The sequence below is a fragment of the Colletes latitarsis genome, chromosome 8, assembly GCF_051014445.1.
Source record: "Colletes latitarsis isolate SP2378_abdomen chromosome 8, iyColLati1, whole genome shotgun sequence".
NCBI lineage: Eukaryota > Metazoa > Arthropoda > Insecta > Hymenoptera > Colletidae > Colletes > Colletes latitarsis.
The window spans coordinates 26,917,957-26,930,832 of NC_135141.1; the positions used below are offsets into that span (position 1 = coordinate 26,917,957).

At 43.0% G+C, this 12,876-nt stretch overlaps 1 protein-coding gene across 1 annotated transcript in view; it reads right to left on the reverse strand.

Annotated features, from left to right (window-relative positions):
- The window catches only part of LOC143344543 (uncharacterized), a 331,445-nt gene that overhangs the window by 22,667 nt on the left and 295,902 nt on the right, over positions 1–12,876 (reverse strand). The window lies entirely within an intron of this gene.

A 12,876-nucleotide genomic window follows, 5' to 3' on the forward strand; every position in this document is an offset into this window, starting at 1 on the left:
AAGAACAGCCGGCTGCCAGGTGACACGCTGGGAGTAGCGGGTACTTCGGTGCACGTAGAATCGAGTGGATAGAAGTAGAGGGATGTGGGTCAACGAGCTACGTGGATGCAGAGAACGACACAGGTGAATTGCAAATCCGGTTTGACGCCCGCGTGACCCGCCATCGCGGAGGATTTTTCAATTACAGATTTCGAAAGATCGTCAATAGTGTTTGGACAAGGAATTTACATCCACGTTTAAATATCACAGATTAATACATTGATAGTGATGGTGTACAGTCGCGACAGGCTCTTTCTGTTCTGGTCAGTCTTGGTATTATTATTTTCTGTTCTTTTTTTAATTGTACGTTTTATTATCGAATGTGAGGCCCATCTGGACCCATAAATGGAAATAACAACACTCACGTTTGATAATAAAACGCATAATTAAAAGAATGGAAAATAATAATGCAGCAAATATAATACGAACTGAAACAGAGAGATCTACTGTTCCAATAAAAATTCTCTCGAATATATACGAATGTTCGATGGGATCATACTCTCGTTTGGTTTTCGGGGTGAAAATGGCGGGTTGAGGACGCTACTTTCCATTACCTTTCACGTGGCGAGTGCTCAAGCAACCGTAAACACGGGAAAGTACCCGCTACTTCCGTTTCACCGACTCATAAGCTGCGAATAGAGTCGCTCGTATTCGACTCGAGCGAGAAACTCGCGGAGAAACGATCTTTCAGCCTCGCGGGGAGGGAAGACAAGCTTCTGGAAGCGAAAGACAAGATGCACCCGGGCTCGAGAACGCCGTTGTACGGTCCTAGGTGCTCCGATCGACGATTGCTCGTAAAAAGAACGAGCTTTAGTCGCTCGAGAACCCTGACGAGGAAGCTCGTCGTTTCGAGCGACAATTAGGAAGAGATCGCCTCTTCGACGAGGTCGTTCCGTCTCGATCCATGGATCCTTCGATCCGCCCACGGTTGCAATAAAAACTGATTTCTGCCTACCTTTTGTCTGCGCCGTCACCTCGTTCGACTCAGCGATCTAACGTCGCTTCTACAATGCGTTCTCGAAGAGATCGAGCTTTTGGTACCCATTACTTTTAATAGATTTTAAATAGCATATAGACATATTGGATTTGTAAATAGGATTACCGATTCGTTCAACCGAATAAAGTTCGCTTTTGAATTTCATCCGTGATCGAAAATATTACTTCGAACTATAAACGCGATTAGATTAACACGATCGTCGTTGAAATTGATGAAAATTTAAATCCACTCTCATGGGTCATCACTTCGTTAATTATTGCGTGAATTTAATCCGATTTGATAATAACATTTTCAAAGCCTCGTTTTCCTGCTCATTGTCCTAACGTTGCTTCGTAATTTCACTTCTTCGAATGGAGAAGTCAAGTAACGATATTACGAATATTCTTCTTTTTTAATTAAAAAAAATAACCAAGCGTTTGCAAATTTCGTGAGCTACTCCTCAGCTACGGATCTCTTCGAGAAATTTATAGATTAGTGCGAAGTGAAACACTGGCGCTGCTGGTTAGGCTAGCAAAACTGTGTACAACGAGCAACAGTAACAACAACAGTCAACAACAACAACGGGAGGTATTAACAGTAAACTACCGTGCAAGTGTCGCACGTGATGTTAGGCGCGAGTCGAACGGACGTTAAACGTCCGCCGGGGACGTTTACGTGTCAATGTTGGGTGCATGAAGAACAAGACTAACAGCGTGATGCATTTACAGCAGGCGCATTCCAAAAAACGAGGGGTTCGTGTGAATGGTAAACAGCAAAATTCCAGCGCGACAGTTCCGATCTGTGGTCCAAGACTTGTATTTTCATTCCACTTCTACTGTGCCAAAGCTTTACTTTTTAATTTAATAGCCTTTCTCAAACGCTTGTTCGATATTAAATATTGCTATAGACAGTACAGTATTCTGTGTAAAATCATTGTGTTGTCGATTACATTACTGAAGATCCCAAACTGAAGGATAGAAATGTTAACAGAAATTTTATTGAGTTGTTATGCAATTTTTTTTTTTTGATCGAGTAGAAATTCCTGAGTAGAAAATTGGAGCAAAAGGACTACAGATCGATAGTTGTCGCGCGAACGCCGCCCTAAATGGCGGCGTCGGGTGTTCGCTAATTACGTGAGAACATCGATAATGCGTGCCCCAAAGAGAAAGGTGAGGGTGGCTGGGTACAGTGAACGGGATGGAGAACATACCAAAAACAAAAAGAAAACAAAAAAAGAAGTAGAAAAGAAAAGATTCGGGTGCACGAGCCAGCGACAATGCGACGAACCGCCGCCCCGGGCGTTTCCGGTGTGTTCGCTTCCGGTTCGCGCGTGGGATCTGCGTTGTTTCGTCGTTCGAAATCGAAGATCCCTTCGACGCTGTATCGTTAGCCGCACGACGTCGGAAACGTCATCGACGAAACGTTATTGTGTCGAGAACAACGAATCGAAAGGGCGAAGCGTACGAAAAACGGAAGTGTAAGAAGACGGGGAAAGGGTGGGGGAGGGTCTTTCGTGATCCAGTTCTTGGGAGATTGCCATCCAACGAAATAAATCTACTGGAAATTGTTGACGGTTCGACCACGGTCAGATCGTTTCCCGATATCTTTAATTTTTATTTGTAACCGAGAAGTAGAAATAGTAAGTAATGGCCAGACACGATAAACTCGTACTTTCAACTTCGATGAAAGATATTATACGAACAAATAAGAGGTCTTTTATGATTTTCTTTTTGAAAAGATACGATTTTAAAGAAATTAAATAAAGTTCCAAACGGAGGATCGAGTATTTCCCGACTCGCGGTTGCAATTAAAACTTTTTATTTTCGCCGCTTTGCGAATAAATTCTTGGCCGGTTGCGTCCGGAACGCGAGATCGTTTAATTAGCCGAGAATCGAGCGAGCCCTTCGATAACCAGATACGACGTAATTAAAATGGAAGATCCTTTTAATTAATTCGTTCTAATCGCGCCGGGGGTGATCCGTCAGGCTGGTCGAACGATTGCGCGGTCATTAGACGATGATGGCTAATTAAGTCAGCAGGCAACGGGAACGCTGACTAACGTGGTCGAACACTTACATCCCCTTCGGGGGTAATCTTTCGCCAGAGACGTATCTGGCACAATTTCCAGGCAGAATGGGATCCGTATCCTCTAGGCAATCTCTTAGACTCGATGGAGACTCTGGTTTTAGAAGCTCTACAATTGGAACGAAATTAATCGACTAAAAAATCCCGCTTTCCGCGATCGATTCGAAGACAATCTTCGCCCAAAATGGCTCCACAGATACTCGAATGTTTGGAGAATCTTGATTGCCTTCGAAGTTACGATAGTTTCGAAACTTTCGAGAAGCTTTGAATATAAATCATGGCTAATTTTCCATTTTCTCCGAAAAAAAATTTAAGAATTTAAGTTCCAATTATAGAGCACTGTCTCGATATTGATTCTCCAAAAATGGACACTGTGCGAGTCTCGAAGGGGTGGTACGAGGATAGTGGGGGTTGGTATCGTGCTGGTGGATTCGTTCAATCTCGCGTCAACTTCCGGATTCGGAATATTTAGAAGTCTCTGTACCTTCGTCTCGCCGCCGCCCTGGGTGCAAGGACGAGCGGTGCAGCTGCAGGCGATGGGGTCACCGTGGCTGCGGCGACCGCTGCAGCTGCAGCTGCCGATGGCGCCGCCGCTCCCAGCCAGCTCCACGGCATGGCCGGCAACCTGTATCCTGTTTTTGTCAGAAACTGTTAGTTTGTTACATCGACCGACATCTAGGACGATAATCGTACACGTCGCGTCCGATCAACCCCTCTTCGAGCACCGTGGATCCTCTGTTGCATTCGCTTCTGTCAACATCCGCGCTTAATTACGACCGGAAGTCCCCGAAAACAATAGATTTCGACGTCACTGTTCGGCCATCAACTACATCCATTCGAGGTTGATCGTTGCCTGTGACAGCTATTTATGGCGTCTCGTCCTGCCAGAGACGTCGCAAATTTTACTTTCAGAAATAGTAAATTGTATATTTAATGTTCCACGTTTCGGTCCTCTCATTTCCAGAAGAACGAACAAATGCTGTGTACGTTCTTCTGCCTGAAAAGGCTTTCACAAAGGATCGAAACGTCGTAAAATAATAAATATACAAAACTACCTACTCTTAAACGTAAATAAAATTCTCAACTCCTTACCCATTAGCCTTCTCACCTCTCTAGCAGGTTTAAAACGAAACTTTACCTCGATCGGAACCCTCCCATTTTTGCGTACAAAAGTTTCCACGAATTTCAAAAATTTCCCATTCGAGTTCGAACAATCGGGTGATCGAATAACAACGAAAATTCCGAACAATCGTATAATTGCTTGGCGGGGGGCCTCGTCGCGTGAAAGTCAGAGGGTGTTTAGAGTGCTCGATCCACGGTACCGATTAGGGGTTAAAAATGGCATTTTGTCGTTCAGGAATCCGCTTACGTGACGCGTGAATTTTTATCCGTGACACGATACATCGTATTCCCGGTGGGAAATGTTAATCGAATCTAACGAATGGTTAATCACTGTTTTTTCACGGTCGATCATCGGTTCGCTCACGGACAAAAGTCCACGATCATGAGACAATTTAATGGCACTGAGAAACGTCCGTTGGCATTTCTGGTGTCAGTTAGCGAGTACATTTTCCAAATTATTGATTTCAGTCTGAAAAAATTAAGTTCTAACGTGTCTGGTCTATTCGTCGTTTTCTCGCATCGCTTGCGAATTTTTCAAAATTAGAGATCGTAGATTATCCTGAAAGTGACGCAATGTCTCGATACTGTAGATGGAATTCGACACCTGTTCCGTACAACTGAATTGCTCTGTAGCAGGTAACACGAGATACGTAACCGAATATTCGAAACGGATTAACACCGCCGCGGAATCGCGTATTCAAATTTCATGCAAAGCGCACGGCTAGACCGTTCTTCCGGTTCGTTAAGAATAATATTTCGATTTGGATTTATTAAATTCGGGCTATTCTCGTTTAATTGCTAATTTCGTCGTCGGTCGTTGTCGCGTTTTTCGTCGCTTTTCACCCCCATGTCCCTTTTTTCCAATTAATCCCCAACGCTGCAAAGGAGCTTTGAAAAAGATTTACACATTTTTCGGACGCACGGCACACCGAATGAAAAACAGAAACTTAACTAGTATTTGCTCCCCGCGAAATTCACTGTGAATATTTTCGCGTTAACCCACTATTACAGTTTCATTTGATTTTAGTTACCTCGAACGCGACAGAGTTAGAAGATTTAATGGCAGCCTATCGCTGAATCTCGCCCTTTACTCTACGGATACATGCTACACATAAACATAAATCAAAGTTTAACGCTCTATTCAAACGGAACAGGAAAATGTAAGTATTAACCTGCATCTGCATATAGTAGACTTATTATTATTACCATATTATCAGTAAGATTGCTACCCCTCGTGGTTCGCGGTAACACTTTCTTTCGAAACGCTCTGTACATTTCTCATCCAGCGAGAACTACGACATAAGTAACTAAAACGCAAGTTGTTTTAGAATCCAGGCGGGTAGTTTCTATTTCAGGCGTGTGTTTGTTTCCGTAGAATGCAGATCAAGACCGTTTTAACCGGAAATCGCAACTGGAACGAACATTTCTGACGCGAATCGTCGATCGATTCCCTCCTTTCTTGCGAGAAACTTCTATTCCGTAACCCTCCAAGTACTATTTACGTAATTCCATCGACTTCGATACCTCGACGACCCGAATTAATCGAATCACGTTCACGTAGCGAGGATTCATTTTTCACTTTTCGGGGTCGATTGGCAATTATCGACAATAAAAATTTATTCACCAAAGTAATTGATCGATCTCGATGGAAAGCGAATCCAGAAAAATACGCGACAAATTATCTCGCGTTTCCATACGTCATTCGTCGTTTATCATTCGAATAAACGATCGTAATCAGAATCTTCTACGTTAGTTTTTTAAGTAATAATTTTCACAATAGATGCATTAGTTAGTGGACACGGTTCTCTTGACGTTGATTTATTCCCGTAACAATGCGCGACGCATTTCACTCGCGAACACCACCGAACTGCTAATTACGACTGTATTTATTATTGATTTGTCGTCAATCAGCGTGACGCGGATCGCGATAAAACCGTCGTTCTCCCCGCGAACGCAACCCTTATTACATTTTTTCGCTGCACGTGAGTACGGTTCGCGTTCTTGATGATATTTGCCGAGCAACCGATCGAAGATAATTGAGGCAGTCATTTTTACCTTAATTAGATGCTGCTTCGTTGAACTTCGTCGATATCGTGAAGCATTATCGAAAATTTCAAGATGTATTTAATTTTTTCTTTAATTGCACGGTGCCTCGTTAAAGATTGTCGATACGAAATTAGATAGAAATATTCAATCGAATGAGATACCAGTTCGCGTTGCTACTTTGAAGACGCGTTATTCAGACTCGCGTCGATAGCCTTGTTTTGATTATTAATTAATGCCGGTTAATTAAAATTTCGCGTGCTTTCGCCCGTTGTATCCTTAAAGCCTTTTCAATGCCGTTGCACGGGCAGACATAGCAATGGATTCGTTCGCGCGGCAGAGTCTTCAATTATATTCGCCATTCTCGTCGTCCCTCGAATGGTTTTCGTTATAAATTCAGAAGGGACAGCGAACGAACGAGCTCGTTGAGCCAACTTCCCCGCAACCACGCCTCGAGAACTCGAGGGTATATTGTTATGAGTAATTAATACGACTGAATCGCTTCGACCGGGGCGGGAATCAGCGAATTTAGGGTGGTTTTGCACGAGAGGAGACACGAGAGGACGCATAACGCGATCCTAATATCTTAATTTTCACCGTCGAATCCAATAATACAGCCCTCGACTCTCGACAATCGAATCGCGAACGCTAATCACGAATGTAAATGTCAAATTTGTTCCACGATTACATAAATCTAGATTTAGAAATTCTCACCTCTCTACAATTTAATTCAATTTGCATTCGAAAGATTACTTTCTTCGTTGTAAAATCGTACGAGTGTATCGTTCGTGGAGCAGTTTATTGAATGTTATATTTTAGTCAAGTGACCCACGACTGGTTTTAGGCGATTCAAAGTCATAGTTGGATAATTTGCAGTTAACCCTTTGTCGTACAATAACAAGTCTGACTCGTCATAAGTCTCAGAATCACGAGGTATTCGTAAAACAAGTTCTTTTTCGAGGCCAAATAAAAAATTATTCGTAATTAAATCGTACATTACTATTCGTAGAACATATTGTATTTTCTTCGATTCGTTGAACGAGCAAACGAAACGTACGGGGGATCGATGGGATTTCCGTAGCCCAGGTTCATGTGCGTCGACAATCATTCGCGATTACATGGAATAATTGACAGGGCTGAATTGAGTCGTAATTAATTATGCAAATAGCTGGCGCGTTCAATTCGTTATTAGATTCATTTGCAGCGGGCCGTTACGATTAGCGTGGGAAACAGCTGCGAATTTCATCGTTAGCGGAAACGCGACGTACCTTTGCGGTCGCGAGCGAATTACAAAGAGAACGCGCGCCGCGAAATCAGCTTTGAAAACGAAATCCACGAACGTGTTCGACGATCTTTGAATAATAGACAAACTCGAATTACGGGCCATTAAATCGATTCTGCGCGCGACGAGCGTGTTCCGTGAAACTTGCGCGGATTGATTATCAAAGAGCACGTCGGTGCCTTTGTCGCGACATTTTCGAAACGCGACATAAAATTGTAACAAAGTCATCCTATCGACGAGCTCGATTCTCGGGACTCTAAACGATGCCTGAAAATTTAATAGCGTGTCTCACCTCGGTGAAAACCCCCCGGAAAATTAGGATTAAAATAAAAACTTCGCGTTTGATTCGAACTTCGAGGATCGAGGCTGTGTTTTCTCGATGGTTCAAATTCCAAGGTTCGAAAAAGAAGCAAAATCTTTTCTTCTGTTATTCGAAGGTTGGCGAGTAAAATTTCGTGGCCGTCGCGTAACCTTGAATCGAGTAGGGGTTCCGTGGGGTGCATCGGTTTACGATACGTCGAGAGTCGTCGTGGATCCGCGATGCAGCGAGTAATTAATGCGATTGAATTCAATTCTCCAGCGTGGAGGCATTCGCGCGGAGGCTGGTGCAGCCTCGTAGGGCGAGAGGAGACTCCATCGACGACGAGGTGGCCGCCGAATGGCGCTGAGGGGGTGGCTGGCAGGGTTGCTGCTAGCGATCAATACGCGCTGCTGCCAGCATCCACCCCCGGATCCGTGTCTGCTTCCACTCTCGTTGCTCTTTCCCTCTCGCTTCTCTTTCACCCCTGCACTTTCTTTTCAACCGTCCTTCTCCCACGTCACCCTCACGCGACAATCGACGGAACCCTTCCAACCTTCCTTCCTTCCCTCTTCCTCCATCGTTCGCAACCCCCGTCTCTCCATTTTCTGTCGTTCACCGCGCGAGAAACGCACTCGCTCGTGAACCCCCCTCGATTCTTTTCGGCATCCTCCATCGAACTTTTCTACCTCCTCTCCACCCCCTTTCGACGTTATTCTAACGTTCGGTATTTCTTTGTTGCCGTCGCATATTCCATCGTCCATAAATCACTGGCACGCTCGCTCCTCTTGCTCGAGAAATTCACCTCGAGTCGCGTCTTAATTCGTCGTACCTCTGTTAGTCGTTGGTCCGTATCGATATTTATTTAATTATCGAAACAAACTGAACCAAAATTAACCCTTAAGTGGATTATTGGAACCGTTGCAAGCTTAAACTAATAATTATTTGAAAATTTATGTAATTCTCCACTAGTTCACTATCTTTTTAAGTGCTTCGAAAGAAAGTTGATTTCCATTTACCAATTTGGTAAAAATCAGTTGAGATTGAGAGTCCACTCAAGGGTTGATAATGTAAATACATCCTCGGAAACGATTCATTTTCTGGTGGTAGTTTCAAGACCCAAGTGGTCTAATTATAGTAAAACAAATAATTTCTCCGCGTTTGCCAAGCGTCCAGCGATCTATGGACGCGTACGACTCTTTTCCTCCCCCATCGTGGTACATTTTCCCTCGTTATCGGCCAATTCCTTCGCGGATACTCCTCGAGAGTTTTCCCTGTGAAAAGTAAGTCGATACAACGGGCGGAACACCGCGAATTTATTCCTCGGAGTGGCTCGAAACCAATTTCCTGCGAAAGCCTCCCCGAACTTGCATCGGGAAACAATTTTTCTTTCCCCCCTCCCTTTTCAGACGGTTCTTTGCAGGATTGTCAGTGAACCGCGTAAGAGATTTCTATGCCCGCGAAAAACGCGAGAGAGGAAAGCTCTTTACAAACGACGTTTCCTCGTAGGCGTTCGAAACGCGATCAAGATTCAGACTTCGAAGCACAATATCGATCTCGCGACGCCTGGCGTTCGGTATTACTTTAACTAACCCCTTAGCCGCGGTGAAACTTTCTTATTCGAGTCGCCCAACCCCGATATTTTTATCGCTTCAATTTACACGCCAATCGATCTTGATTAGTTCCGGTCTTTCCCAACTGATTCGAATCTCTTTCCTTTTAAACCCCCATCTGGAAATTGCTAGCTAAATAAATTTCAATCTCGTATTTAATTTTTCTATTCCCACTCTGAGATTCGAGTACAAGCTATTAATTATCTTGCAAGCTCCATATTAATCATGGAACACGCGAATAAAGAAAAATCCGAACTGATTCGAATCTCTTTCCTTTTAAACCCCCATCTGGAAATTGCTAGCTAAATAAATTTCAATCTCGTATTTAATTTTTCTATTCCCACTCTGAGATTCGAGTACAAGCTATTAATTATCTTGCAAGCTCCATATTAATCATGGAACACGCGAATAAAGAAAAATCCGAACTGATTCGAATCTCTTTCCTTTTAAACCCCCATCTGGAAATTGCTAGCTAAATAAATTTCAATCTCGTATTTAATTTTTCTATTCCCACTCTGAGATTCGAGTACAAGCTATTAATTATCTTGCAAGCTCCATATTAATCATGGAACACACGAATAAAGAAAAAATCCGAACTGATTCGAATCTCTTTCCTTTTAAACCCCCATTTGGAAATTGGTAGCTAAATAAATTTCAATCTCGTATTTAATTTTTCTATTCCCACTCTGAGATTCGAGTACAAGCTATTAATTATTTTGCAAGCTCCATATAAATTATGGATGACACGAATAAAAAAAAAATCCGAACTGATTCGAATCTCTTTCCTTTTAAACCCCCATCTGGAAATTGGTAGCTAAATAAATTTAAATCTCGTATTTAATTTTTCTATTCCCTCTCTGAGATTCGAGTACAAGCTATTAATTATCTTGCAAGCTCCATATTAATTATGGAACACACGAATAAAGAAAAAATCCGAACTGATTCGAATCTCTTTCTTTTTAAACCCCCATTTGGAAATTGCTAGCTAAATAAATTTCAATCTCGTATTTAATTTTTCTATTCCCACTCTGAGATTCGAGTACAAGCTATTAATTATTTTGCAAGCTCCATATAAATTATGGATGACACGAATAAAAAAAAAATCCGAACTGATTCGAATCTCTTTCCTTTTAAACCCCCATCTGGAAATTGCTAGCTAAATAAATTTCAATCTCGTATTTAATTTTTCTATTCCCACTCTGAGATTCGAGTACAAGCTATTAATTATCTTGCAAGCTCCATATTAATCATGGAACACGCGAATAAAGAAAAATCCGAACTGATTCGAATCTCTTTCCTTTTAAACCCCCATCTGGAAATTGCTAGCTAAATAAATGTAAATCTCGTATTTAATTTTTCTATTCCCACTCTGAGATTCGAGTACAAGCTATTAATTATCTTGCAAGCTCGACATAAATTATGGAAGAGGCGAATAAAAATAAAATTTTTAACCAGTCCACTAACATCGAAATCAATCGACACGATCGAATAAAATTCAACGATCAGAATGCAGAGCACGGTTTCGTAATTGAGCGTTCCGTAAGACGATATTTCGTCCAGGCTATCGATTCTGATTGCATCACCTTCGCCGCTAAGGGGTCGATCTGCATAAAACGGGAACCGCTGGACCGTTGTTCTCGCTCGTGGAATTATTCAGCGGAGAAACACACACAGGGTGACCGTGCGAGTCGGGAACACAGGGAAGCGCAGACAGAGGAAAATTGGATTCGCGTACGCCCTTTTGAGAACCAGCTTCATCGTCCGTTTTACGCGTAATGCAATCACGCGACTCGCGGCTCTTTAAGGTGCCATTAAGTCAAATTACGTACACCGTGGACCCCGGTGATCGTCGAACGAGAGGGTTGAATTTCCCAGGGATTCAGCTAACAGTCTTAACGAACTCCGGCGTCGGGAATTAACGAGAATCCGATCGAATCTTTTTAGACGAACCGATCCGTGCTCAAAGGACCCGAGATCTCAAAGGTGACGATTCATTTGAGGCTGAGCAAAATTTTAACAGACGTTTCAGTCGCTTCGGAAAATTAAGCTCCGTCGTTTTGGTAAATTTCTGAGTCGATAGGTGAGGAAGATAGTTCTCTGAGGGGTCGTTGGGTCGAGGAAAAATATTTGTGATTTGGAGGGATGAAAAGGGCGCTTTGGAGCAGAAAGGACGGTTCGAGGGATGGTTAAAGAGAAGTAGAGCTAAAACAGAGCATACATCGACAGACGTGAACACAGCCCCGGGCTGGATAGTTAAATGCACTAGAACCACAGTCGCATGACCCACGAGTAAAGCAACAGTGATTGGGTGTGTGTGGATTATGTACTTCTCGTGGCAATTATGCAAGTAACGTCAACGTTCTCGGGGCTGATGGTAACAGTTGGACACCAATTTTGGTCCTCACGGATTCGAGAGGGTTGGTCGTCGATCGGGGGATGCACGATCAACCCTCTTGGACGCGGGATGTACAGAGTGGCTCGAAAGAAACTGCTCGACGAACTCTACGCGAAAGGTTCTGCGCGACTTCTAATAAACAAAACTCTTCAAGAATTGTACGCGATTTATATACAGTTGCGACTTCAGAAGAGTGGGACCAAAATCGCGGAAAGGTTCGAGACTTCGAGGATTCACCCCCTGGAAATTACAACTGGAAATAGAAAAGCTTCGATTATTTTGCCAAAAGGGAAGTTCTAGAATTTTTTTAGCAAAGAAATAATAACTGACATTTACATGAATTGTTTCTTTTAGTCCGACAGCGAGTTAAAAAATTCCGAATATAATTTCGATACGTTTCAATGTCAAATTATCCTCGAAATTCCAAATCTTTCCAAAGTAAAATTAGCTCGAGTTATTAATTTTCCGTCGATCGATCCCGGAGAAACTGAGCTTTGGGCCATTGTTAGCCGTAAGGATACGCTTCCTGAACTTGGCAAGACCATGGTCTCGATGCTGCTTGGCAAACTGAAGTTCGAGGGAAGAGAATCGACGCGGAGTAAAACACGAATTTCCGGATATCTTGAATCAAACGGCCAAAGTAAAGTTGGAGGGGAAGTCGAACTCAGGCTGACGAGAATTTCGGTAACTCTAAGCCCGGGGTATTATTAAGCGGTTCGACACGGCCATCGCGGGATCTCGGTTCCGAGGATGAACTCCGTTTAAACGGAATTAAGTAACGGACAAAGGCTTAACCGTGACTCGGGCTAATTTTGCTCGCGAACGCGTCGAGATTCCAAATTGAAACGTTACCTACGACGCGATAAAATTATTACAACGCGTGATTATTAATCTCGCGAATAAAAATCGAATTCCAGAACCCTTCGTCGTAGTTTCCTCTCGAATCGTAAACATCGACGAAAGATGACGTTCGTACGCGCGTGTCGGGGGGTGGAAAGAACCTGGAATCGTTGGTTCCCGAAG